This window comes from Acinonyx jubatus, chromosome D2 (assembly GCF_027475565.1).
Source record: "Acinonyx jubatus isolate Ajub_Pintada_27869175 chromosome D2, VMU_Ajub_asm_v1.0, whole genome shotgun sequence".
Lineage (NCBI taxonomy): Eukaryota > Metazoa > Chordata > Mammalia > Carnivora > Felidae > Acinonyx > Acinonyx jubatus.
In genome coordinates this window covers 44,269,845-44,297,021 of record NC_069393.1, presented here as the reverse complement: position 1 = coordinate 44,297,021, position 27,177 = coordinate 44,269,845, and the positions used below count along the sequence as shown (strand labels likewise).

The 27,177-nt window shown below is 43.2% G+C and overlaps 1 protein-coding gene across 2 annotated transcripts in view; it reads left to right on the top strand.

Moving 5' to 3' along the window:
- Positions 1 to 27,177, top strand: part of LOC106989774 (anthrax toxin receptor-like) — a 126,857-nt gene that overhangs the window by 82,439 nt on the left and 17,241 nt on the right. The window contains exons 19-22 of one of the 2 annotated variants that reach the window (XR_008292029.1): positions 18,876 to 18,951; positions 20,177 to 20,248; positions 23,270 to 23,485; positions 24,537 to 24,613. The exons of the other annotated variant lie outside the window; for it this stretch is intronic. The gene's annotated coding sequence lies outside the window, so the exon portion shown is untranslated. The remainder of the gene's footprint in view (positions 1 to 18,875; positions 18,952 to 20,176; positions 20,249 to 23,269; positions 23,486 to 24,536; positions 24,614 to 27,177) is intronic. 2 annotated transcript variants of the gene reach the window in all.

Sequence of the window (27,177 nt, the reverse complement as noted above, 5' to 3'; positions counted from 1 at the left end):
ATGGTGGGACACCTTGATGGCTTGGTTGGTTGAGCATCCAACTCTTGATTTCAGCTCAGGTCATGATCCCAGGGACATGGGATCAAACCCCACATCAGGCTGTGCACTAAGTGTGGAGCCTGCTTCAAATTCTCTCTCTCTCCGTCTTCCCCTCTCCTTTTCTTGTGCTTGCTCTCTCTCTCTTAAAAAAAAATCCCAATGGCATTTTTTATATAAATAGGAATAAAACCTCTAAAATTCATGTGGAACTACAAATGATAGTAATCTATACTGTCCCTCTCCCTTTCTGCCTTTGGTGATCCTGAAATGGGATGATTGTACCAGGTAACAGTGAGTTCTATGACCTGACAGAATGCAAATGTACCTGGGAACCTAACTACCTATTGAGGGTGGAATAGGTAAGGGCTAAGAAGGTGGGGACTGATGGGAATGGCTTCTGAGTAGGTGCCCATTGTGCCAAGGCTTGAACAACCTAGAGCTTTGCCCTGTAGTGACGTGACAGGTGAGAGGAGACGGAAGAAGCGACTCAGGTAACTGAATTGTTGGTGCAATGGCAACAGGTGGAGTGCAGAACAGATTAGAGAAGAAAGTTACCACATCGTCTTCCTCTCTGCCTTTGATGACCCTCCTCAGTTGTGAAATGGGATGATTGTACCAGATAACAGTGAGTACCCAAACTATGTTTTCATTGTAAACTCTGCCAAGAGCTTTTTTTTAAAATTTTTTTAACGTTTATTTATTTTTGAGACAGAGAGAGACAGAGCGTGAATGGGGGGAGCGTCAGAGAGAGAGGGAGACACAGAATCAGAAGCAGGCTCCAGGCTCCGAGCTGTCAGCACAGAGCCCGACTCGGGGCTCGACTCGTGAACCACGAGATCGTGACCTGAGCCGAAGTCGGACACTTAACCGACTGAGCCACCCAGGCGCCCCTGCCAAGAGCTTTTTTAAACAAATTTTTTCCTTATACCCTCCCATGAAATGTTAATACTGCAGATTTATTCTATTCCCTAATGTACTGTGCCTTATAATTAAAAATAGATGAATTTCCACCCCCTTGGGGAGCAATATCCTCTCTGTTGTGAATGCATAGAGTAAGAAAAAACATAATTAACTTACAGTAGGAATTACAAAGAAAATATAACTGTAGGTAGAGCAGAAATATAAAAGTCAAACATATTCTGAAGAACTTTATACGAATATATGTGAATAGGTGTTCAAATTCTTAGACAAATATAATAGCTAAATGACTTACAAAAGAAATAGAAGCACTAAGTAATCCAGCGTGTTAGTTGGCTCTGGCTGGCATAACACAGTACCCCAGCTGGGTAGCTTAAACAACAGAAATGTATTTTCTCACAGTTCTGAAGGCTGCAAGTCCAAGGTGCCAGTATGGTTGGTCTCTGAAAAGACCTCTCTTCCCTAATTGCAGACAGCTGCCTTCTTGCTCTGTGCTCACTTGGCCTTTTCTCTGTGTTGCATGGAAGGAGAGCTCTGGTGTTTCTTCCTCTTCTTAGAAGGACACCAGATGGTAGGATTAGAGCCCCAACTTCATGACCTCATTTAACCTTAATCACCTCCTTAAAGGCTCTATCATCTCCAAAAGCAGTCACATTGCAGGTTAGGGTTCAAAATACGAATTTGGGGATGGAGGCTACAAATCAGTCCATAACATTCAGTAAATATTAAATAAATTGTATCGGTAACTTCAAGACTTCCCATAGAGAAAACAGGCACAGATGATATCATACCAAATATTCAAGAAGCAGATTATTGTGATCACATTCAAAGTCTTTACAAGAGGAAAGAAAGTAAAAACACTCCCAAATGCATTTTATGAGGCTAGTATTACATAATATCAAAACCAGATAAAGACAGCACTAAAATAGAAAATTATAGGCCGGCTTCTCTCATAATCATAGGTAAATTATAAACTAATGGTAAATTTAATCCAGCAGTGTTTTAACCATATTTTCATGGCCAAGCTGTTTTCTTTTTTATTTTTTTATTGTTTATTATTTTTGAGAGAGAGACTGAGAGCAAGCAGGGAAGTGGCAGAGAGAGAGGGAGACACAGAATTGGAAGCAGGCTCTAGGCTCTGAGTGCTCAGGACAGAGCCTGACGTGGGGCTCAACCTCACAGACCATGCATGAAATCATGACCTGAGCTGTAGTCGGCTGCCCAACCAACTGAGCCACCCAGGTGCTCATGGTTTTTTTAAATAAAATGTTAAAATTGGTTTTACAGGTATTAATATTTATAGATCACTGAAGAAAATATATATTCCTCACAAAATATGCAGAAAAATAATTTAGATAAAATGCAACACTATTCATGATTTGTTACAAACAAAGAGTAGTAGGAAAATGCCCTAATCTCATAAAGGATTTCTATCAAAAGCCTTCAATATAGATAATTCCTAATGCTAATGTGTAAGAAGCATTCTCTTTAAAATCAAGAATTCCTCCATCACAGCTACTAGATAGCATTTAACTGGAGAAGTACTGTAATATGGTGGGAAAACCCAAATGATTCTACAGATATGTTTTAGAATAAGTTGAGCCAGAAACTTGGGGAATAATTAATAAATTAATATATTTCTCCACACCACCAATAAACGGTTTAAAAATAGCAAAAGAGATCAAGGTCTTCATAGGGAATTTTATATTAAAGGCATTGAAAAGACCTAAATAAATGTTACTTGAGAAAAGGCCAGGTTCACTGATATGGGGAGTCCAGATGGCAGATTCAAATCTCCCCAAGTATATCTATATATTTAATGTTGTCATCAAATATTAAGAGGGTTTTGGGAGGAGATGCCTGTGTGACTCTTGTCAGTTAAGCATCCAACTCATGATTTGGGTCTAGGTCATGATCTCACAGTTGGTGGATCCAAGCCCCGCATCCAGCTCTGCACTAACAATGCAGAGCCTGCTTGGGATTCTTTCTCTCTAACTCTGTTTCTGCTCCTCCCCACCTCTCTCTCTCGAAATAAAAAAAAAAGCAATCATTAAAAAAAGAGGGTTTGGGGGAGTGGAGAATTAATGAACTGATTCTAAAATGTACATCAAAAAGCAAATAGTGAACAATTACCATAAGAAAAATAAGGTGGATGATTTACCTTACCCTGCTAAGGCTTGCGTTGAACTCTGTATGTTAGATTACGTAATCGATGCTCTGTGTGTATCCGATTTGGCTGGATTATCTTCTGTTAAGAACACTCAAATCTGATAGGCTTGAAAACACAAACTTTATTTTCCACTCATATTTCTCACTCTCCTGCATATACATATCTGCCTCAGGTTCCCAGGAGGGCATTGCACAACACAGTTGCTCAAGTACCAGGCTGTTGGGTCTACCTTTATCATACCTAGATTCTTAAAGTTTCTGTCCAGAAGTGGCACATGTACTTCTGTTAACATTTCATTGGTGGGATCAAGTCCCAGCCTGCTATGAATGTGGCAGGGAAGCACAATCCTTCCCTACCAGACGAAGGGACAGCAAGGAGAAATAATGAACTCATCCAGACTATAATAATTAAGATAGTGTAGTATTGACACTACAAACATAAGCCAATAGATGGATAAATGGAATGGATAAGAGAGTACATCAACACCTACATGGGACTTGGAGCACATTGGAGGTGACAAGCAAATCATTTAGAAGATGGAATAGTCAACAAATCAAAAAGGATAGTGCTGAGACACATTGCTCTATATGATAAAACATGAAGTTAAATTCCTGGCACAAATCACACTTATTTAATTATGGGTTGATTAAATACTTCAGTGTGAAACCAAATCTTTAAAACTTTAATATAAAATGTGTTCCACTTTAACAAGGAAGAATTTTTTTTTCAAAAAAAATTTTAATGTTTATTTCTTTTTGAGAGACAGCAAGAGGCAGGGCACGAGCAGGGGAAGGACAGGAAGAGGGAGACACAGAATCCAAAGCAGGCTCCAGGCTCTGAGCTCTTCAGCACAGAGCCCAACACAGGGCTGGAACCCACAAACCGTGTGAGATCATAACTTGAGCCAAAGTCGGACACTTAACTGACTGAACCACCCAGGCACCCCAACGAGGAAGAATTTTTTAAATAAGATACAAAAACAGTTCAAATCTTAAAAGTTTTTAAAAATGACATCAACTCCATTAAAATCAAGAACTTCTGGTTTATTAAAAGGCAATAAATAGAGTGAACAGCTACATTCTCGGAAAAGTTATTCACAACAATTGATAAAAGATTAGTATGCAGATTATGTAAGAAATGCTGAGGAATTGGTATGAAAAAGCTAAACACCCAAATCATGAAATGGGTACAGGTAGGAAACAGTGCTTCACAAATGAAGAAAAATGAGTGACCCAAAATCTCTTGAACAAAAAACCAATCCTACCAGAAATCATGAAAATGCCAGTTAAGCCTACAATGAGATGTCTAATCAATAGATAAATATAAAAATGTGATAATACCAAGTCTTACAAAGGATGTGAAGCAAAGAAAAGCTAATATGTTAATGAGAGGTGTATACTCATTCCATTAATTCCAAAATATCATTTATTTAAGATATCCTATGTTTTTAAATACCATTCAAAAAAAATCACACCTACACCATGCTTTTCATCACTTGTAATTTTCATGTAATGTGTATTGAAAGGTCTATTTTAGGCTTAGAATGATTTTTATGGTGTATCACTCTTCCTTTGTGCATACAAAATAAAGAAAACAAAACAGAATAAGTTGATTGATGAATTTCTAAATACTTTTTTACATCACAGTCTAAGTAATGGAATCAGACTCAGAGGTGTCTATGCCCATGATTTTCCATGGGGCACAGAGAAGCCATCCCCACTCAGCCCTCTCTGCATGTCTGATCCATAGAACCTGTGCACATATAAAATGGTTCTCGTGTATGTCACTATGTTTGGGTGGTTTGTTACACAGCAGTAGATAACCGGAATGTCCCTTATTCACAAAGAACTTTGAATGTTTACACAAACCTTCTAGGCCTTTTAGATTCTTCCATGTCCATGGGTGACTTCAGTGTTCACACCAATGACCATTTATTACTGTACTCTAGTCTCCCAGTTCCTCAACCTCCTGGACACTCACAGGGATGTCCTCATCTAAACCACCTCAGCTGCCTTCTTTGATATACAAAAAGTCAGAGTCTTGAGGATTTTAGTGGCCACCTGTGAGGGTTTAGGGTAAGAGACAAATGGAGGCCTCATCTTATCCCCCATCCAAAGATCCCATGACTCCTGCCTGGGGTTGTCAACAGGCAGGACACTGAGCAGAGCTGCAGGTCACAAAGTCACCATGCCAACCTTCCTGTCCATCATAAGGGACATCACAGGGAATTCTGTCTCTGTGGGGCAGGGAAGGGCCACTCAGGTAGTGGAACTACTGCCCCAGATCCAGCTGTTTGCCTCTTCCGCCCAAAGGGCAGGTACCAGGTGGAGGCTCTAAGAGCACCTTGGAGAAAGAGCTTGAGAGAACAAGGCTCCAGGACACAGGGTTGAAGGGGAGACAGCAGATGAGGCAGAAGCCTGTGGTGGCCGGGCATGGCCAGCGCTGATCCCCCTGCTCCAGGAGAGAGTGGGGCCTCAGGGACAACTAAGAAAATGGGGAGCAGCAGCCTCTGGGTGCCAGGCCCTGCACTCTCCCTGCTCCTGCTCCTTTTCCTGCTGCTGCCACCTCCATTGCTGAGCACAGGGAGCTTCCTGCACCGCCTCCCAGCCTGGAGACCCTTCCACCAGGGCACCAGGCACTACAGGAGCAAGATAGAGAAGCCAAAAACCTGTGAGGGTTATTTTAATGTCTACTTCTCCTGGACATGTGAGCAGCCCTCCCATGCTGGCCCTGGGTGTCCCTCAAGGCACCTCTGACCTCAGGTCATAAAGGGGTTCAAGGGGACCCCAGCCTTGGGAAAAGGGAGGTGGGGATAGTCTTACCAACACCCAAGATAAGAGCCCCTTATTCTGTGTCCCCCTTGATCCTGAGGCAGAAGGAATGCACCAAGAATTTGTCCCCTGGAGCTTTTGGGAAGGTAAAAAAAAGCCACCATTGGGTTTCTGGGTGGCTCTCAGTCCCTCCTCTGACAAGGCCTAGATCTGTGATTTGCATATCCGTTTACAGGTGGAGAGGCAGGTGATTGCTAGGAGCTCCTTCTCAATTATTAGAAGCTTGATGTCTTCAGTTTCCATCTGTGAGGTTTTTTGTTTGTGTTGTTTTTTGTCCAAGTGGATTCTATTTTTACTGGGCCCCAGAGAGATTGCTGTGTTGCTTCTGTTGGACATTCTCATAGTGTCACTACTTAGAAAGTCCTTTGACCTCCTGCTGGTAAGTGTTTTGCTTCTTCAGTCATTTGGAGACCACATTACAGTTTGTGTGCACTTTCAGAACAGTTAAATCTGACTGAGTGTTGTCTTGGGAAGGTGAGCTGTGCATTAGGCAGCTTGTGGCCCACAAAGGGGTCGGATCTTCATGCTTGGAGAGTTTGGAGACGTTGCCTGGTTCCATTTGCAACTTGTCTGTTGGGCTGAGAATTATGACTAATAACGTAATACCAAGACATATTGATTTCTAGGAATTCCATACAATTTCTGGAACACATATTAATAACATATAGCCAAACAAATATAACCTAAAAAGGGTTTAACATCTTTTCTTACTTGACAATGCTTCCATTGTAATTCAACATGTCAAACTAGCCTAATTAGTATAACATGTCTCTTTTATAAGGAGAGACAAAAAATATTTTGAGATGTTCCAGGGACTCTCTTAAATATCCCAAAGGTATCTTGAGGTCAAAAAGACTTCATTTCAAAATTGATAAAGAGAAGTTTGTAAAAAAAAAATCAAAAGGTATCAACACTTGATTAAATACATTCTGGGTTATCTATTTAAGCAAAGTGACAAGAGATTTCTAAGGCAAACACAGGAAGTTACCTAGTCGTGAAAAACCATAGCTCTTGTAAAAAGCCTTAGGTCTTTGAAGAGAGATGACTCAATTCTCCCAAGTAATCAAAGACTTGCTAATGACAACATGAGACGCAGTAAAATATTTTGGTAAGACACAAAATATTTCTTTGAAGATAGATTACAAAAAGGGTAAAGAACAACTTTTCATAATCTCTTATTAGGAGCACACCAATAGTCCAAGAAAACTTTGTTCAACAAATGAAAGAGAATTATGTTTTAATTTTGATAGGCATAGTATTGGTATCAAAGCTTATTTTTTAAATTCTTATAATGAATTAATTCCATTTTAATCACTTGGACCACATAAGATTTTTTTCTCTCTTCCTTTTTTTAGTTCCATTTATTTAATTTTTAGCCATTATTCCTCCTTTTTTTCATTCTGAAATGACTATTCTCCTTTAAACAATTTTACTTTTCCCCTTAACAAAAGCACATTTCCATGCCTCACACCTTATCTTACCAGAAACACATCCTATTCTCCCCGTACAAACTCATTTTCTTTATTCTAGTGGTTTTAATTACATATATTGATTAGAATTATTAACTTTTAGAAACCTTAAATTCTTGCAAAAACCAAGAAGTAAGCATGTATAGACTGTTATCCCAGCAATCTGTAGATTGGCAAATTTTTTAATGCATTTCATAATTTCTGCTAGTATATTCTTCCTCATAGGAATTTTTTCAGTGTGGCACATATTTATTAACAAGCCCAAATATTTTTAGTTCCTCTATAATAAGCCAAAATTAGATAAACCTGTTAACAAATTGTTTCAGTATTTTATACCTTATTTGGAAATTGTTTATAAAGACAGTCTCATGCATGCAGGCTTTTCACCCTCCATTCAGCCACATGAGAATAGACCTTGGGTATGGAGTGCTTCCTGATACAAAGAGAAAGAGCCTATATATCCTGTGTCAGGCTTATCACTTTGGATATATTGCTCCTTGTTTAACTTTCTGAATGTTCTTTTGTCTCTGCTTAAAGGATATGCATCACATGGTACCTGACCAATCCACTGTTATACCTGTCTTATGTGGAAAGGGACAAGGTTCCTTCCACTGTGGCAGGAGAGGTGTACTTAGGCCAATTGCCATGACTCAGCCACCAGAATACACCCACTGGGCCTGGGGACCAATGCCCACTAGTGAAGTTGATTTTGTTCTGTCACTTTATGTCAGTAAAGCATTGTTCCATCCAGTGCTCAACCACTGTGATTTCGCTGGTGACTCCAATACCATGATGCACTGATCAGAAGTGTTCCTTTGGTACTGTACTCCCTTGGGACTGGTAAAAAGGATAGGTGGGCTTTGAATCACTTCTATAGATCCTTTCTGTTCTTATAAAGACTCAATTTGTAAGATGAGTGCAGTTGTTTTTATTACTCAAAGAACTGGATTGCAGTCTGAATGATATCAAGGGACTGACCCACCCTCTAATACACTATCTTCAACTTGCTTCTTTATATAAGGGGGAAGATTTTCTCCACATTTTCACCTGCATTTGTTATGTCTGCTCTTTCTTATGATAGCCATTCTAACAGATGTACACAATAATTTGTAAGTAAGGTTCTCACTGCTCCCTCTGATTCAAGGAGAACTTGGAACTAGACTACCAATCAAAACCAAAACTGCCACCAGCTAGAAAGAGAGTGGGAGAAGGGTGATTAAAAATGCCACCAAACTACCATTTTGGGTTTTTTTTACTTTAAATTTAAGTTAATATACAGTGCAATGTTTCAGAAGTAGAAACTAATTCAGAAGTAGATTTCATCACTTACATACAACACCCAGTGCTCATCACAAATGCCCTCCTTAATACCCATCACCCATCTAGCCCAGCCTCTATCCACCTCCCTCCATCAACCCTCAGTTTTTTCTCTATCATTAAGAGTCTCTTGTGGTTTGTTTCCCTTTCTTCTCTTTTCCTCCTCTTCCCATATGCTCATCTGTTTTGTTTCTTAAATTCCACATATGAGTGAAATCATGATACTTGTCTTTCTCTGGTTGACTTACTTCACTTGGCATAATATATTCTAGCTCCATCCATGTCATTGCAAATGGCAAGATCTCATTCTTTTTGATAGCTGAGCAATATTCCCATATATATACATATATCTCCCACATATTATTATATTATTTATTCATTCATTAGTCAATGGACATTTGGGCTCCCTCCATAGTTTGGCTATTGTTAATAATGCTGCTATAAACATTGAGATACATGTGCCCCTTTGAATCTGTATTTTTGTATCCTTTGGGTAAATAGTGAATAGTGCAATTGCTGGTTCATAGTGTAGTTCTATTTTTAGCTTTTTGAGGAAACTCCATACTGTTCTCCAGAGTGGCTGCACCAGTTTGCATTCCCACCAGCAATGCAAGAGGGTTCCCCTTTTCTACATCCTCGCCAACACCTGTTGTTTCTTGCATTATTAAGTTTAGACATTCTGACAGGTGTGAGGTGGCATCTCATCATGGGTTTGATTTGGATTTCCCTGATGATGAGTGATGTTGAGCATCTTTTCATGTGTCTGTTAGCCATCTGGGTGTCTTCTTTAGAAAACTATCTATTCATGACTTCTATCCACTTCTTCTCTGGATTGTTTGTTTTTTTGTTTTTTGAGGGGTTTTTTTGAGTGTTGACTTTGATAAGTAATTTACAGATTTTGGATACTACAACTTTATCTTATATGTTGTTTACAAATATCTTCTCCCATTCCTTAGGCAGTGTTTTAGTTTTGTTTATTGTTATCTTCACTGTGCAGAAGCTTTTTGATGAAGTCCCAATAGTTCATTTTTGCTTTTGTTCCTCTTGCCTTCAGAGACACAACTAGTAAAAAAAGTTGCTACAGCAAAGTCAAAGATGTTTCTGCCTGTGTTCTCTAGGATTCTTATGGTTTCCTCTCTCACATTTAGGTCTTTCATATATTTTGAATTTATTTTTGTGTATGATGTAATAAAGTGGTCCAGTTTCATTCTTCTGCATGTCACTGTCAAGTTCTCCCAGCACCATTCTCTGAAGAGACTGTCTTTTTTTCCATTCGATACTCTTTCCTGCTTTGTCAAAGATGAGCTGACCATATAGTTATAGGTCCGTTCCTGGGTTTTCTATTATATTCTATTGATCTATGTGTCTGTTTTTGTGCCAGTACCATAGTGTCTTGATAACTACATCTTTGTAATACAGCTTGAAACCTAGGATTGTGATACCTCTAGTTTTGTTTTACTTTTTCAGGATTGCTTTGGTTATTTGGGGTCTTTTGTGGTTCCATGCAAATTTTAGGATTGTTTGATCTATCTCTGTGAAAAATGCTGGTAGTATTTTGATAGGGATTGTATTAAATGTGTAGATTGCTTTGGGTAGTATAGACACTTTAACAATGATCTTCTGATCCATGAGCATGGGATGTCTTTCCATTTCTTTGTGTCCTCTTCAAAATCTTTAATAAGTATTCTATAGTTTTCAGAGTACAGATGTTTTACCTCTTTAGTTAGGTGTATTGCTAGGTATCTTATTGGTTTTGGTGCAGTTATAAATGGGATTGATTTCTTTTTCTGTTGCTTTGTTATTGATTTGTGAAATGCAACCAATTTCTGCATGTTGATTTTATATCCTGTGACTCTCCTAAATTCGTATATTAGTTCTAGAATTCATACATTAGTTTTTTGGTGGAGTCTTTTGGGTTGTCTACATACAGTATCATGTCACCTGCAAATAGTGAAAGTTTGATATCTCCCTTGCTTATGTGTCTGACCTTTATTTCTTTTTGTTGTCTGATTGCGGAGGCTAAGGCTTCCAGTATTATGTTAAATAGTAATAATGAGAGTGGGCATTCTTGTCATGTTCCTGACCACAGGGGAAAGGCTCTCAGGTTTTCCCCACTGAAGATGATTTTAGCTGTGAGTCTTTCAAATATGGAATTTTTTTTATGTTGAGGTATGTTCCATCTATCCCTAGTTTGTTGACAGTTTTTATCAAGAATGGATGCTATATTTTGTCAAATGCTCTTTCTGCATCTACTGACAGGATCATATGGTTCTTATCCTTTTTATATTAATGTGGTGTATTGCGTTGCTTGATTTGCAAATATTGAACCAGCCCTGAAGCCCAGGAATAAATCCCACTTGACCATGGTGAATAATTCTTTTACTGTTATGTTTAATTCGATTTGCTAGTATCTTGTTGAGAATTTTTTCATCCTGATTCATCAGGGATATTGACCTGTAATTCTCCTTTTTAATGGGGTCTTTTGTCTGGTTTTAGACACAAGGTAATGCTAGCTTCATAGTATGAGTGTAGAAGCTTTCCTTCCGTTTCTATTTTTGAAAAAGTTTGAGATGATTAGGTATTAACTCCTCTTTAAATGTCTGGTAGAACTCCCCTAGGAAATGATCTGGCCCAAGACTCCTGTTTCTTGGGAGGTTTTTTATTACTAATTGTGTTTCTTTGCTGGCTATGGGTCTGTTCTAATTTTCTATTTCTTATGGTTTCAGTGTTGGTAGTTTGTGAGTTCCTAGGAATTTGTCCATTTCTTCCAGATTGTCCAGTTTGTTGGAATATAATTTTTCATACTATTCTCCTATAATTGTATTTCTGTGGTGTTGGTTGTTATCTCTCCTCTTTCATTTGTGTTCTTATCTATTTGTGTCTTTTTTCTTTTTGAAAGTCTGGCTTGGGGGTTATCAATTTTGTTTATTCTTTCAAAAAGCCAGCTTTTACTTTCATTGATCTGTTCTACTGTTTGTTTGTTTGTTTGTTTGTTTGTTTGTTTCTGTATTATTTATCTCTACTCTAATCTTCTTCTGGCTGGCTTTAGACTTTATTTGCTGTTCCTTTTCTAGCTCCTTTAGGTATAAGGTAAATTGTGTATTTGGTACCTGTATTGCTTCTTGAGATAGGCCTAAATTGCAATGTAGTTTCCTTTTAGGACTTCCTTTCCTGCAATCCAAATGGTTTGGACTATCAGGTTTTCATTCTCATTTTCTTCCATGTATTTTTAAATTTCTTCTTTAATTTTCTGGTTAACCCTTCATTCTTTAATAGGATATTCTTTAACGTCCATGTATTTGAGGGCTTTCCAATTTTTTTCTTCAAGTTTCATAGCATTGTGATCTGAAAATATGCATAGTATGATCTCGATCTTTTTGTGCCTCTTGAGGGATGATTTATGACCCAGTAGTGATCTATTCTGGAGAATGTTCCATGTGCATTCTCCATGAGAAGAATGTGTTTTCCTGCTTTAGGATGAAATGTTCTGAATATATTTGTTAAGTTTATCTGGTCCATAGATGATCTGTCCATTGCTATAATTGGGTTATTAAAGTCCCCTACTATTATTGTATTATTATTGATGAATTTCTTTATGTTTGTTTTTAATTGATTTATATATTTGGGTCTTTCAAGTTGGAAGCATTAAATGTTTACAAATGTTAGATCTTCCTGATGGATAGACCCCCCCAATTATGATATAATACCCTTCCTCATCTCTTGTTACAGTCTTTATTTTAAAATCTAGTTTGTCTGATATATGTATGGCTACTCTGGCTTTCTTTTGATGTCCATTAGCATGATAGATGGTTCTCCATCCCCTCACTTTCAATCTGAAGGTTTCTTTAGGTAGGTCTAAAATGAGTTTCTTTTAGGTAGCATGTAGATGGATCTTATTTTTTATCCATTCTGATACCCTACTTTTTAATAGAATTTATTGTCAAATTGGCTAACATACAGCGTATAAAGTGTGCTCTTGGTTTTGGGGGTAGGTTCCCATGGTTCATCACTTACATACAACACCCAGTGCTCATCCCAACAGGTGCACTCCTCAATGTCCATCACCCATTTTCCCCTCTCCCCTCCCCCATCAACCCTCAGTTTGTTCTCTGTATTTGAGTCTCTTATGGTTTGCATCCCTCCCTCTCTGTTTGTAACTATACTTTCCCCCTTCCCTTCCCCCATGGTGTTCTGTTAAGTTTCTCAAGATCCACATATGAGTGAAAATATATGATATCTGTCTTTCTCTGACTGACTTATTTCACTTAGCATAATACCTTCCAATTCCATCCATGTTGTTGCAAATGGCATGATTTCATCCTTTCTCATTTCCAAGTAGTATTCCATTGTATATATAAACCATATCTTCTTTATCCATTTATCAGTTGATGGACATTTAGGCTCTTTCCATAATTTGGCTATTGTTGAAAGCACTGCTATAAACATTGGGGTACATGTGCCCCTATGCATCAGCACCCCTGTATCCTTTGAATAAATTCCTAGTAGTTCTATTTCTGGATCACAGGGTAGTTCTATTTTTAATGTTTTGAGGGACCTCCACACTGTTGTCTAGAGCAGCTGCACCAGGTTGCGTTCCCACCAACAAACAGTGCAAGAGGGTTCCCGTTTCTCCACATCCAAGCCAGTATCTGTTGTTTCCTGAGTTCTTAATTTTAGCCACTCTTACCAGTGTGAGGTGTTATCTCAGTGTGGTTTTGACTTGTATTTCCCTGATGATATCCTATGTTTTGATTGGAGCATTTAGTCCATTTACATTTAGAATGATTATTGAAAGATATGAATTTAGTGCCATTGTGTTACCTGTAGAGTTGGTGTTTCTGGTGATGTTCTCTGGTCCTTTCTAGTCTTTGTCACTTTGGGTTCTTTTGTTTGTTTGTCTCCACTCAAAGAGTCCCCCTTAAAATTTCTTGCAGGGTTGGTTTAGTGGTCACAAACTCCTTCAGTTTTTGTTTGGGAAACTCTTTATCTTTCCTTCTATTCTGCATGACAGCCTTGCTGGATAAAGAATTCTTGGCTGTGTATTTTTCCAATTCAACACATTGAATATTTCCTGCCACTCCCTTCTGGCCAGCCAAGTTTTAGTGGACAGGTCTGCTGCTAACCTTATGTGACTACCTTTGTAGGTTAAGGACATGTGTCCTAGCTGCTTTCAGAATTCTCTCTTGGGGCACTTGGGCGATTCAGCCAGTTAAGCATCTGACTCTTGATTTCAGCTCAGGTCATGATCTCATGGTTTGTGAATTCAAGCCCTGCTTTGGGTTCTGCACTGACAGCATGGAGCCTGCTTGGGATTCTCCCCTCCCTCTCTCTCTGCCCCTACCCTACTCTCTCTCTCTTTCAAAATAGATAAATAAAAGCTTTTTTTAAAAAAAATTTCTCTCTTTATCTTTGTAGTTTGCAAGTTTAAAATTGATATGTCATGGTGTTTATCTGTTCTTATAAATTTTAATGGGAGTTCCCTGTGCCTCTTGATCTTGGATGCCTGTTTCCTTCCCCAGATTAGGGAAGTTCTCAGCCAAAATTTGTTCAAATAAACCTTCTGCCCTTTTTTCCTGCTTCTCTTCTTCTGGGACTCCTATGATACGAATGTTGTTTCATTTTATGGAATCACTAAATTCCCTAAGTCTCCTCTCATGATCTAATAGTTTTCTTTCCCTCTTCCTTTCAGCTTTATTATTTTCCATAATTTTATCTTCTATATCACCTATTCTCTCCTCTGCTTCTTCAGTCCTCGTTTTGACTATATCCAGTTGGTTTTGCATCTCAGTTATAGCCTTTTTTGTTTCATCCTGACTAGTTCTTAGGTCTTTGATCTCTATAGCAAGGGTTTCTCTGGTGTCTTCTGTGCTTTTTTCAAGCCCAGTTAGTAGTCTTATGACTGTTGTTCAAACTTCTTACTCAGATATATTGGTTATATCTGTTTTGAGTAAATCCCTGGCTGTGATTTCTTCTTGACCTTTCTTTTGAGGAGAATACTTCCATCTTGTCATTTTGTCTAAGTTTCTGTCTTTTGCATGTTTTGAAAGCTTGTTATGTTTCCTGTACCCGAGAGTACTGCGCTATTAAAAAGGGGTCACACACTGTTCAGAGCCTGACACTTCAGGAAGTGTTTCTGGTATAGGCTCTGTGCACTCTGCTATTGCATTTTAGCTGCTCTTTCCACTAGTCAGTCCTCTGCAGATCTCCTCCTTGCTTGCAGTGGTGGAGTGTCTGGACCTTTGTCTAGATATGCTTAGATTAGTTTGTTAAAATAAACCTGGAAACAAGGGGGAAAATCATGATTCCAAAAAAGAGAAAATGAAAAGGAATGAAAAAAAAAAAACGGACAATCAAAAAACTATAAGCCTGATCCCAAAGAAAAGGAAAGAAAAAGAAAACAACAGAAGAATTCTGATCAAAGAGAGAGAGAGAGAGAGAGAGAGAGAGAGAGAGAAAGAGAAGGAAATGAAAACAAACAAAAAACTTTGAGCCTGATTTCAAAAGAAAAAAAAGAAGAAAGAAAAAAAGTAGGCCTGGTTCTATTTCCACCAGAATTGCAGGTGTCATTTTGAAGCACTTGATTTTCAGTACGCTTGGTGTGGGCAGGGACCTGGCTGTGCTGGTCTCCTGGAGGAGAGGCCCATTCCATTCGTTCAGAGTCAGTCTTGCCCCAGTAAATAAGCAGTTCCCAGGCAAAGGCGGACAGTGCTTGGCGTAAGAAGGAATATGAGGAATATGGTGCCACCCCAATATCTCATCCCCAGACAGGGGATCTCAGAGCTCTGTTGTTCAGGCAGCCTTCACAGAATAGTGAGGGTGCAGTGAGGACACTGTGGCTTGCCCTGCGCCACAGCTCTCCTGCATTTTTTCTTTGGCATGTGCCTGGGATTCAAAACTGAAAATCTTACAGGACCCGGCACCATGTATACCTGCCCCCTCCTCCAGAATGGAGACTCTCTACGCTTTGTCTGATGTCCTTTATTCTAAAAAAACAATCTCAAGTCTGCACAGTGTGCAGAACCTATGGTGTAACACCACTAAAAGTAGCAAAGGTTATATTCCCTCTGGGCACACCTTTGTCCCCTGCTGATGAAAGACCTTTTGCTGGCACCTATAGGGTCTTTTGTCTTTGGAGAGGCAATATTCCCTCTTCCAAAAGTACTCCAGGAAGGGGACTATTCTCTCCCAATGTGCCCTGACAATCCCTATACCATGCTATGCACTCTGAGGCCAGCTCCTTCCTTATCCCCAGGAGTGCATACCACAGCTCCACTCTGGGGAAAGTCAAACACTTCCAAAACCTCAGAGTTTGAGCTCCACATGCTGTTTGCAAAAACGTGCAACACTCGGTACTTCTCCTTCCCCAGTCCGTGGTTGGGAGATGTTTTCCTCTTCTGCATACCTGATGCCGCACTTTCTCAACCCCTCTCCCTTTCTCTCCCTTTTGTCTCCCTGCAGAAAGTGTTCCCTCCCCTCTACAGCACCACAATTTTTTCTCCCCCAGTTCACTTCCATGCACCTCACACCTGCCTCATTGTCTCCTTCCAACCATGGATGTCCTCCTGCCAGTCCACAGATTGATTTCCTAGGTGTTCCGAGTGATCTGACCTCAATACAGCTGTGTTTGAGGGACAAGGAAAGCCCAGGGTCCCCCTAATTCACCACCATCTTAACCTCTCTATTTTTGAAGATGGCTGTTTCTTGATTGCACATTCACTTTACTGTGATAAACTTTTCATTGTTTTCTGAAGCTCCTATAAAGCTAATGCAGAAATCGTCTTTTTTTTTTTAATGCTTATTTTTGAGAGAGACAGAAACAGAGAGTGAGTAGGGGAGGGACAGAGAGAGAGGGAGACATGGAATTCTAAGCAGGCTCCAGGCTCTGAGCTGTCAGCACAGAACCCAACACAAGTCTCGAACTCACGAACTGTGAGATCATGACCTGAGCTGAAGCTGGGCACTCAACCGAGGCACCAGGCACCCCTCTAATTCCTTTTTTTACATTTAGGAAGAAATGTTTGACCATAAATTTAAATTTAAACACATTACAAACTTGACAATAAAGAACTTGGGGCTCCTGCACCACTTCTCATTTCCTCTCATCTCGTTCCCCAGGGACAGGCACTTACAAATCTTCCAGATTTTTTCTGGTATTTTTTCTGGTATTATAACTTTGTTTCTAAGAACATGCTAGTACTGATACTGTTTCTTGTTGTTTGATGTTTACTCATTCTCTATTGACTTCTGCCTAGGAATGAAGAGAATTTAGTTTTCTTATAGTTCATGTAGGCTCTCCTACATGGACCTTGCCCACCCTTTCCATTCACCCAGAGTAGTTACATCACTAAGATATTTTGGACTCAAGCTTCAACAGTAAAGATGCCCCCAAATGTCTGGTGATCCCCATCTCTCCATTCTCATTTTGGTATGGGGTGCTAAAATATGATTGGAGCTCTGTGTGCTGGAACTCTATGTGGTTGCTCTGTTCCATACTGTCTCTCTCCTAGACACTTATATCCTTGTGGTTTTTCCCACTACATAAGAGCACTCACATTCTTCCATGTTCTAGATGCTAGACCTTCCTTCAAAACCACCACAAACCTTCCCAGGGCTGGTGGATGGGTTGAAGACTCATCCTGTGAATCTTCTTTGGAAGATCTTCCTCATTCTGGGGAAAAACAGGGGAGAGTAATAAAGAGAAGAAAAGTGGGAAGAGTTATAATCACTTAGGAAAGGAATTGCCTTCCTTGTACTTTAGCATGGAGCTTCCATGAGAAAGTCTATATTATGGGTAAGTTGTTGGAGTCCACGGCTATGCTCCCAGCAATTATTGGCACAGCAGTGTCACCCCAGTCTCCCAAGTCCAATGGCAAGAACAAGGCTTTTACAGCTATATTTGAGTTCATATCCATTGTGCCAAATTCTTTGACCTCTGAGAGCCTCAGTTTTCTCATCTGTAAAGTGGGAATAATTTTGACATCACAGAGTTGTTCTGGAATTGGAAAGCATGCATGTAAAGTGCTTCATATATATGTGCTTCATGATGATCATCCTGACATGGTTAGAATCATCTATTCTTAGTTCCCTCATCATCTATCAACAGTTTTAGAAGCATCTTAGAGGAGGCAGAAGGAATGGCAGAGAGGATAAGGATGCTTTTGGATGTGTGGGAATCACACATGTAAACATGACATTCAGGATGTTAATGAATATAGGGATAATTGGAGGCGAAAGGAAGAGCCTCCTTGTGGGTTTCCCTGACTCCTATGATATGGGAAAGACACGAAACATCACAGATCCAAGGAAAGAGTCCAGGTATTGGCATCAGCGTGTTTTGCTCTCACCATCTACAGAACCCTGACCAAAACATTTAATAAGCCTCCACAATTTGGAATTGTACAGACATAGAGAGATGTAGCATTGCAAAGACTTTTTGAACCCTTGGCACCTAGGGTGCAGTTAAGTACTTCCCACCTAGGCAGAGGGGTCATCATGACACAAACATTCTTTATACTCCTACTCTCCATCCAGGGGGTAAAGTGGGAGCCAATGGGAGTAAGAAACTGAAAGTAGGGATAGGAGGTACCTGTGGCTTTCCCTGATGGTTGGATCATGATGACACTAGAACAGCACTGTCCTGGGCCTGTTCCAACACCTTCCATGGCAGTGAGGCTGCAAAAGGCATACTGTGTCCAGAGTGGTTCAGCTTTGTAGGCTGACAGGAAAGAGGGAAATAAAATATTCTGAGTATCACATCCTTCCTGGCTGAGGCCAGGGCTCCTACTGATGTGTTGGTAAGTGGGGGAGCCAAAAGAACAACATATCAGAATCACTGGGGGCTCTTCCATCCTCCTTCCTTCTTGTCTAACAAAGCCATTTTCATGACCACCCATCCAGGTTTGCACCAGAAGTCCCCCATATTCAAGCACAGGTCTACATGGGCATCCTCCCCACCACTTACACTGATGAGAATCACCACCAAGGTGACCCACTAAGGCCACTGAAGGGGTGTAGCAGACATCAGCTATGTGGGCTGTGGAGGGAGTGCTCAAGGGACTATGGGAGGTAGAAACGCTGTCTACCCAGTGGAGGCATGCAATCCCTCTGTTCAATGTCTTCTTGGTTTTTCAGGTCAGAAAGTGCAAAGGAGTCCTGGAAGGACATTCACAAATTTGTGGAGGAAGTGGTGAAGAGGTTCACAAAGTAGGTGTGTGTTTTCCTCTGCCAGGCAGAGTACACAGCTCTTTAGCTTAGTGGGCATGAGTGTCCCTTAGGTCAGGAGCACAGAGCCCAGGGCAGTGCTGTGACACAGGAAAAAAGGACAGACTAGAGTCATTCCATCAGGTCATGACAGCTTTAACTGGCTTCTGCCTGAGAGTCAGGCCACACTGCTGGGGACACAGGCTGCCCTTGAGGACCCAACAGGTTAGGAAACAGGCAAACCAGTAACACAGTAATTAAGCACCTGGTTAAAAGGTATCAGGGGTCAAAAGAAAAAGCACAGGACTTACATGGCAACCTTAAGGAAAAATTAAGAATTCACAGAAAAAAATCAAGAATGTCTTCCCAGGGGGTGTGGAAATTTGATCTATTTCTTGAAGTATGGAAAAGACAGGGTAACAGGAACAAGGAGACTTCTTATGGACTGAGTAGTCTGTTTGGGTACAGAATAGAGTTAACTCAGGGAGGGGTTGGGAGATTAAGCCAGATGGGTCAGCTTGCAGCCAAAACATAGTCACTCAAGCCAGGCCATGGGGCTTGAATTTCCTGCTGTGAGCTATAGGAAGCCACAGATGATTCTTGTTCAGGGGTGTGATAATATCAAAGTTGTGCTCCAAGAAGAAAAGTCGGATAGTAGTGGTAAAATGAGTTGTAAAAGAACCAAAATAGTTTAGATAAAAGATAATGAGAGTCAGCAGACCAGAAAACATTAACCAAGGGGAAGAAAGGGAGGGATATATATGAATGGCTACCAAAAGGGAGAATAACTTTTTGAGGAGAAAGGGAGGTAGAGGAGGAGTTAGAAGGAGGGAAGGGGGGGGAGGAAGGTCCAAAATAGGTTGCAGAAGAGAAGAGGCCATTTGGGAGGTCCTTATTCAGAAGTGAGAAGGTGTCTATCTCTTTGTGATGCAATGTACTCATGATCGTGTGTGTGTGTGTGTGTGTGTGTGTGTGTGTGTGTGTGTGTGTTGGAATGCTGTAAGTATAAGGATGGATCAGGATGCCATTCGGGCACACTCTTCCAGGAAGTCTGCCCAGGCCACAGTCCTCAGAATTCTTTACTGAAGTTACAGGAAGTTCTGGGGGTTGAAATGTGGGTCCAAAAATAGAAAAGTTGAGGTGGGAGCTGTGTCCCCAGTAGTGTGGCCTGCTCTCTGGCTTCATTTTGAGACTGCATTAATGACTTCTCATAAGCATGTGCTTCTCCCCAGCATAAATCTGCGGATCTCCATAATCACCTATGCCTCATATGGCTTCACCCATTTACGACTCAACAAAGACAGGTAAGTGTCACATTGACCCTAAGGCAGTCCTAGTGGGCAAGACCCCAGAAAAAGCCAAGGAGCTAAGAGGTTCCCTGAGACACAGTGGGCACCCACTGGTGTGCAACATGGGCTGGGCTGGCATTCCCTCATTGTGCACCATGACCCCAAGCTCCAACTCTCCTGATTCCTCTGATCCTTGGCTGCTCTGACAATGGCCAACCATGTACTTCTAGACCACCCTCACCCCTCTAAGGCCTCTAAGGGTGCTACTGCTGGGCTGGGCAGCACCCAGTTTGGTCTCCACTGGCCATGGGTGCCAGACCTCATGTGTCCTGAATCCTTCTGCCTATGCTTTTCCATGTCTTTAGAAGAGACCAGCTGTGAGGACTTCCAGAATGGGATAAGTCAGATGTGCAGCTTATTTATGAACACTGGCCAATGTTGGGCACCTGTTGTTGTGTGTCACTCTCTGCCCTGGGCCATTGGTGAGGAGGGATAGGCAGCATTGAAGTGTTGATTCATCACAAGGAAACAGATCTTTGCCCTTTGGTGTGTCTGAGGCAGGGGAGCCCATGAGTGGGGTCCTGAACACAAAGCTAGGATAAAGTGCTTGAGGTGGAACATGGTGGGGCAAACAGTTTGCCCAAAAACCTGGAAATAGGAAATAATGGAGCTTCTGAGTAGTTGAGATGTTGATTCTCATGGACACAAATGACTGGAACCCAATTTAGAGACAGTGAAGGACCAAAGAGAAGTTGAGCACCCTTAGAACAGAATGGGCCCCAGTATTTGTGGCAAAGCCACCATTCAAGACCATGGAGAGAAGCCAGGAATAGCAGAGTGGTGATGTCAATGCATGGAGGTGGCACTCTCCTGCCTGACTCCAGGACAAGCAGGGCGAAAGGGCTGGCTGTCCCAAGCACTAGGGGAGGCAAAAATTTGTGCATAGGTGGGGTTTTGCATTAGGACAGAGAGACCTGAATAGGTTCAAAGTGGAAGGAAGCAAGTCCATTGGGAGAGACACTGGCAGGTGGCAGAGAGATGCAGGGCTGCTGGGCAGGGGGGCTATGGAGAAGTTGCTGCCCGCTGGGGAGGGTAAGACCTCTGCCTCCTCCGTGGTAGGGGACTCAGAGCCCATATGTGCGAAGCTGTGGGAGAGCCCAGGTAGGGTCTCCATGGTCGTCTCTGGAGAGTGAACAAAGTAACATCTCTCCCAAGCCAGGGTTCAGGAGTGGGAGTGAGGCCTAGGGGAGTGGAAATGAGGTGAAATAAGGGTAAGGGGCAAGATGTGCAGCTGGGAAGACAGCTCACACTCAGATCAGGGCCCTAAAGCTGCCAGCTCCCAAACCCCCATAGGACCTTGACTGGAGCTGGGCTCAGCCTGGGATTGGCCTTCCTAGACATGCCCACTGCCTAGGAGTTGAGGAGGCCTTTGGCAGGGAGCCTGGGAAGGACCTCATGCAGAGAGAATCCAGGAGGGGACACTAGAGCCTGATATAGGTGTGACTCTTGAGAGTCTACAGAGAATGTGGGAGCAGGGATGGAACCCTGCTTAATGCTTTCTGAGCCCTTTCTGCTAGGAGAGAGTAGGCTGAGGAGACACAGTTGAAAGGGGGCTTGTTCTGGGTACTAGAAAAGCCAGGGGCCCAGAGGCTAGGAAGCCCCCAGGGTTGATGGCGAGGAGGGTGACAACAGGGAAGAGATGGAGGGGATCCAAGGGGTTGAGACAGGTGTTAAAGAGTAAGAAGGACTGCTAGGAGACAAGGAGCTGGTATCCCCTCCGTGGACATAGCTGGGAGCAGGGTTAGAGGGGCAACACTCCCTGGGGAGAGCCTGCTTGGGCAAGAAAAAGCCTGGGGGCTCCTGGGCCAGACACTGGGAAGGGGTGGAAGAAAATCTTCTGGTATGTGGTGAGGGAGGGAGAGGGCTTCTGCTGAGTGGAGCAGCACCTGGTTTGGCCTCCACTGGCCATGGGTGCCAGGCCTCACCTCCTGGGCTTGGTAGGGCTAGATCACACCTGTATTAGGCACTAGTGTCCCCTCCTGGATTCTCTCTGCATGAGGTCCCTCCCAGGCACCCCACCACAGGCCTCCTCAAATCCTAGGCAGTGGGGCATGTTTAGGAAAGCCAATCCCAGGCTGATCCCAGCTCCAATTAAGGCTCTCAGGTCTCACCCCACAGAAACACCTCCACTCCCCACAGTGAGAACCCCTCTCAGGGTCCCAGTTCTCCTAGCCTTGCTGTGCTAACTCGGCTTGTCACATGGGATTAGCCTGAACCTAGGGCCCCAGTCCCACCCGTGAAATCCCCCTTAACAGCAGCCACCTGGCCACATACCCTTGTCATCCAGGGGAGCACTGCCCCTCCACGGGTAGCCCTCAAGGCACTTCCCCAGCTTTTGGCCTTTTTCTTCAGGAGTATGTGAACCCAGGAGCCCTAGTTCTCTCATTAAGGAGCTTTCTCCTTCCTTCGGTGCCAATCCAGAAGGGGAAGAGGCTTGGGGCAGGTACAAGTCAATCTCAGGATTCTGTGACAGGGGAAGATGGGACAGGACAGGGCTATCATCCGGATGACCTTTTCCAAACTCAGCCTTACCTGCTGAAGGAAGAGTGTGCCTTCCCAAGGGACCCAGTAGGTGCTAGAAGCCCTTCCAGTTACACTGTGAGTACAGATTCACAGTGGCACATCCATGGGTGTGCCCCACATTCACCATGGATGATCAAGGCAGGGCTCTTAAGGGTCCCCCAGGTAGTGTGCCTGAGACAGTGGTGAGTGCAGAAAAAGCCAGGCCATACCCATGGGAGCAGCAAAGCAGCCTCCCCCCACACCATGCTCACCAGATAGGGGACAGAGAAGGCCTGAGCAAGACCTGTCCATATCAAGGACACAGAGCATAAGGTCACGACCAGGCTACTTGACTGGTGTCCTGTCCTGACTAGGCAAGTCTGCACAGTGCACAGTGGCTCCAGGACGGCTTGGGCTGCTTGTAAATTCAACTCCAAATTAGACCTCAAAATCTTTTCTAATTTTTTTTTTCAGGGCGAAAGTAGGAAACATTCTTAAGGACCTTAAGAATCTAGAGCCTTCAGGAGAGACAAACATAGAGTATGCATTTATGGAGGTACCGAATCTAGAGCTCTGAGGATCTCTGCTTTCTGGAGTTCTTAGAGTATCCTGGGTCCTCCCACTGCCCCCGCCAACACTCCTTCATTTCCTAGCAGTCAAATGAGCAGATTAATAATCGGTGGCACAAAGGTAAGCTTCCTGGTGACTTCATTACGAGCAGGTGTGGGGACAGAGCCAGGCCTGGGCCTCAGCAAGGTGCAGACCCTCCTCAGCCCCTTTCCTATCGCTGACTCTTGGAGCATAGTGCTTGGCTTCTCTGTGCCACAGGTTCCTCCTCTATGCAGTGAGGATGAAAACCACCCCCAGTGACGAGTCTCAGAACCACATGGGATCATGTGTGTACCATCTAGGCTCTTGGTAACTGTGAGGTGCTTGACCAACACTTGGGCTGCCTGAACAAGAAAAGCCAAGGGAACCAGGAGCAGACAGGATTCTGTTTTCAGAAAAAAAAGAGCTGGATTTCCCCCTTGCCCACACTTTGTCTCCATCACATCTCTGGCCCTGATGCCTTTTCCCTGCGGTTCCTTCCCTTTGGTTGATGTCATCCTGTGACTGTGCCTCCAACACTGGAAACGGCCGTGCTCTGCCCGGAATCATGTTCATCTAGGTTAGGGCCCCAGACCTTGCCAGGAAAGAAGCATGGGCCTGGTGGGGAAAGGCACTGAGCTGGGCACAGCGTCCTCAGCCTGAGAGCCTCTGACCTCACCTTCTGGATCCCTGGGCCTACGGATATAGCAGGTCTTTCTGTACGTGCTGCCCTGAGCCAGAGCCCCACCTTCCACCAAGCTGCAGGACACCTTGTACAGTCGAGTCTGGCTGTCACTCCCTTTGCTCATCTAAAAGGCTGACGCTTGTCCAGTGAAGTCAATAGAGTTGCCTTTCAGGGCAAAGGTTGTGCGTCTGGTCGTAGTGACAGTTCAGTAGGAAGGACCGTTCAGGAAGGACAGTTCAGTTGTAGGAGCAGGGCTCAGTGCCATCTATAATGTGGTTCCTGTCTAAGGCCCCTCCTCCCTCCAGGACTGGGCTTCTAGTCCTCTAGGCCCTTCTGATGGTGGGTGCTCGGGTCGGGTGCCTGTCCTCTGGAGGATGAGGTGTGAGGAGAAGTGCTGTGGACCCAGCAGCCTGCAGAGTGTCACTTGGGTGCCTTTACTGACCAGACCACTCTCTGCCTCCTCTGCAGCCCCTATGCCTAGCCTGATTATTGCTACGACCACCACACCACTATCAACAACATCACTTCAGAAGACTAAGATCCAAGTGAGTCCCGCCCATCATTACCAGTATTTTGTTGCATATATTTGGGTATTTTGTACTGAAAGCCTTATTTCTCTTAGGTTAGAAAAGCTGTGAGAAAGCAGTCCCTAGTTTATTTTGTGGCATTCAATGAATATGACAGAAACCAGGTAATTCTGAATAGGTAACCAGAGGATGCTTCTCTAACCCACCCCTAGTGTCTGGGCAGCAGGTAGCCACTCCACACCCATGTGCAGGTGTAAGGGCTTTCCCTTCCTTAATGGTGGGCTGCTGGCCAAGGTCAGGGTCTGGCCCTTGGAGTCTAACATGGCATAAGACAAGCCACTGTCTAGTATCTTGCTCTCTCGCTCTCTCTCTCCATCAATTCATATTAATTTTTGTCACATTTTAAGGTAAATTACATGCATCAGCCTACTCTGCTACCAAACCCTTCATATGCATATCTTGAACTAGGGACCTATATTTGTTAAGAGTTATTTTTATGAAATAGGACAAACGTAAGTGTATCATTTGATGAGTTCTGACAAATGTGCACAACCGATGTGTGACTACACCCCCATGAAAACACAGACCATTACACTTGCTTCTAGAAAATTCATTCTATACCCTTGTTTGGCAAAACTTCCTCCTGAAACCTAAAGGCACTTAATGTTCTGATTGTCCATCCATTGGCTGCTCTATAAAACCCTCTCTTTAATGGGTCCATGTGGTATTAACACTGTGTTTTGTTGATGCACTTAGCATGGTGATTTGGAGATTTATCCCTCCTGTGTGTTTGCTGGGTATACTCGAGGCTTTTTCATCCACTGTGGCAGGCTGTGGCTGGCACATTGTCATTCTTTTTCCTCCACGTGATGGCCCAGAGAGATGGCCCTAATTGTGCCATCATTGATGTGTCCTGTCTGCAAAGAACCCTAATATCCAGGGCACATCAGTGGGGGCACACAGGGACACAGGGCAGAGGAAGACTTTCTTCTGAGATCCGGTGGACAGGTCCCACATGGTGGCCAAGAGACTCACTGTGTGCAGAGGGTAGAGCGGACTGTGGGGCAGTAGGACCCAAAGGGCGAAGGCAGGACCCACTATGCAGTGCAAAGACACAATTTTCACCAACATGGATAGCTACTGTCCCTCTATGACCATAAAGTTCCCCTTTTTCTACTACTACTGCCTCCCAGAAATAGCTACCATATATAATTGATCATATAGATGCAAATAGCTATTTATATATGCTTTTCAAGGTATTTTTACATTAATGGGATCATGCAGTTCATAACATTTTCCAGCCATCTGCACATACTCCATTACACGGATGGAGGAAACTTCTTTCATTAGTCTCCCCTGGTCGATATTGTGGTGGTTCCTAATATGTGGCTACAGCAGGCTGTGCACGCCCTGAGGCTCACCTCTCTGTGGGCATGGGTCAGGATTCCCCGGATCAATTCCAGAAGTAGAATTGTGGCATTAAGAGGACACACAGCTTAAACGTTGGTCAGTAGAGTCGAATTTCTCCCAAAGAGCCTGTGCTGGGCAAAAGATGGTGTTCCCAGAGCCCAACCCTCCCAGGACAGGTCACTTCCACCTGGTGCTCTTGTCAGTCTCATGGTTGGTTGGTTGTCCTTCCTCACTGCTTGGCTTCCTCCTGACCTTGTCAGCGGGCTGCCTGCCTTGCCAGCTCCTCTCTCTGGAGCCCAGGAAGCCTGATGCAAAACTCTTCTTCCAGAAAGAAAGCTCTCATAAAGAAGGATCGGTTTCCCTGCCAGGGACTGGATGGTCCCTGTGCCACCTGAGAACAGGTACACAGTGGGAGTCTACCTAGGAGACACAGCTCCCTGAAAGCCAGTGTTCATCCATCCTTGGCTTCATTCTCCTCCTGTGTGTGTTACTGTTGGAGGAATTGGGTGAGGGGTGTTGGAGCAGAAGGAGAAACTACTAGACAAAGCAAAATCCTTTAACTCCACGTGTCTTTTGCTCGAAAGTCTGACACCATCACCCTGCTTCCATGCACCGACACTTGCCAGAGTGACAAGACCCTCTGAGAGCAGCAGTGCCTAGGGACACAGGGGGTGCTGCTGTGGAGGAGAAGTGGTGACTGAGCAGGGCCTGAAGGCTGCAGGGAGTGCACGGTGGGAAGGGAATCACAGGCATATGGACAGCATGTGCTCTTCCTGAGAAGTGCAGGCGCTGCGGGGCCATCCCTCTGAAGCAGCCTCATGATAGCTGCTCAGAACTAAGACAAGAGCAAAGGGGGCAGAAGTGGGTCCTGGAATGGGTACTTGAAGTCAGATCCTGGCCCTGTACCTGCCAGGGGTCTGGAGGAGGCCACCTGCCCTCTCTTAGCCTCAGGTTCCCTATCTGAAAGCTTGGGTAGGAATGCCTAGCTCACGGGTATTAGAGGTTAAGGAAAGTGTAGATCGGCCCATAGTATATGCTCAGTTAGTGAGGAGTGTCATTTTGGATGAACACCAGTGTTACATGGCTTGGCCTGGCACAGATTTGCCCACTTCTGGTTCCTTCTGCCTGTGTGCTTGTGGCAGGAAGGCTCTACTCACTATTTTTGCCTCCTC